Below are 2,026 nucleotides of genomic sequence, written 5' to 3' on the forward strand. Positions count from 1 at the left end.
CATAACTACGTGACACCAACTAGTTCACATGTTCATGCTATTTTTTAAGCACCCTATATAACTACGTGACACCAACTAGTTCACATGTTCATGCTATTTTTAAGCACCCTACATAACTCCATGACACCAACTAGTTCACCTATTCATGCTATTTATAGCACCTTACACAACTCCATGACACCAACTAGTTCACATGTTCATGCTATTTTTAAGCACCCTACATAACTCCATGACACCAACTAGTTCACCTATTCATGCTATTTATAGCACCTTACACAACTCCATGACACCAACTAGTTCACATGTTCATGCTATTTTTTAAGCACCCTACATAACTTCATGAAACCAACCAGTTCACATGTTCATGTTATTTTTTTAAGCACCCTACATAACCCCATGTGAACTAGTTGGTGTCACGTAGTTATATAGGGTGCTTAAAAAATAGCATGAACATGTGAACTAGTTGGTGTCACGTAGTTATGTAGGGTGGTTAAAAAATAGCATGAACATGTGAAGTAGTTGGTGTCATGTTATGTAGGGTGCTTAAAAAATAGCATGAATTATGTGAACTAGTTGGTGTCATGGATTCATGTTATTTTTTTAAGCACCCTACATAACTCCATGACACCAACTACTTCACATGTTCATGCTATTTTTTAAGCACCCTACATAACTCCATCACATTTATATAATATCGCAACAACAAATCATTAGATTGTGTCATTTTATATTAATTTATTGCTTACATATTTACTTTCTGTGATTTTTAATCAGTGCAGTAATTTTGTAGGCACCACAATTAATCTGTTCAAAACTGTTACTAACACTAAATATAAATATTACTGTTACCCTCAAGATATATTATAATCAGTACTAAAAAACAACAACACTCCAATCCATTATTTTACAGATATACAAACTTTTAACATAACCAACTAAACTTATGGTGATTTAGAAGCAAAAAATATTACTAGCAGAAAGCTCCACAAAAACTTGTACAACTCACAATTTGCAAGTACAACATTCCACAAAATTAGAATACATAATAATGCAAGCTAACCACATATAGGTATTGTAGTATCACTGAATATTAAGTGAGTCATAATATATGCTAAAACAACGTAGTCACTAAATAAATGGCAGATGTAAATTTTCTTTTTATACAACTTACTTGCAACATGGAAATTAAGTGTGTATTAAATTTTCCAAAAAATTCTCTTACACAGAGTTCTGTCATTATTATACACAAAAATAAATATTAACACAACAAACAGTTAATTAAGCTTCACACTGTAAATATATATATATATATATATATATATACGTGTTTTCATAACAACATACAAGTTCGTATTTTATCTTTTTTATATAACCACAATGGATACCAAAATAGTTTTATAGTAACCTTTTAACACTGTTAAATAGTAGCATTTTTCATGTAAAGGAGATTTCACAATGTCTTGAACTAGCAAATAGGAAAGTGGAGAATGCAGAAAAGTAATGGATAGGTGTTTTACTTTATACATTTTTTTATTGGGTGCCATTTACATTTAAATACAATTAATAAAAAGTCTTAAATAAAACCAATTTCCACAGCCAACACTGTCTACTGTAATTTATTTATTCATTCACAAAATATTATATAAGATGATTGACTTTAAAGTCAAGAGTGCAAGGTCTAGAGAAGTGATTTAGCAACATAACTTTATAGCCCCTTTTCCAGCATCTGATGCTAATCTTTATGAATGGTAATGCCCCATAAGAGAACATGAAAGTGTAAAGAAGCATATCAAGACATTTCCCAAAATAAGTAACACAAAAAAACACCTTCAAATGAATAGTTGAAAATCGATCTAAAAATATTGCTTTACATTATTTACATGTTTATACTTAAAATGTCTTATTTAGAGATAAACTGTGTGATACAATTTTCAGTTACCCATTTGTAGCTTTTTTCTTGTTATTCACAAAGTTTCTAGTTATATCACCCCCCATCCTATTTCTGATAATGCCTCAAAAGAAAATT

This window comes from Limulus polyphemus, unplaced genomic scaffold (genome assembly GCF_000517525.1).
Source record: "Limulus polyphemus unplaced genomic scaffold, Limulus_polyphemus-2.1.2 Scaffold1625, whole genome shotgun sequence".
NCBI lineage: Eukaryota > Metazoa > Arthropoda > Merostomata > Xiphosura > Limulidae > Limulus > Limulus polyphemus.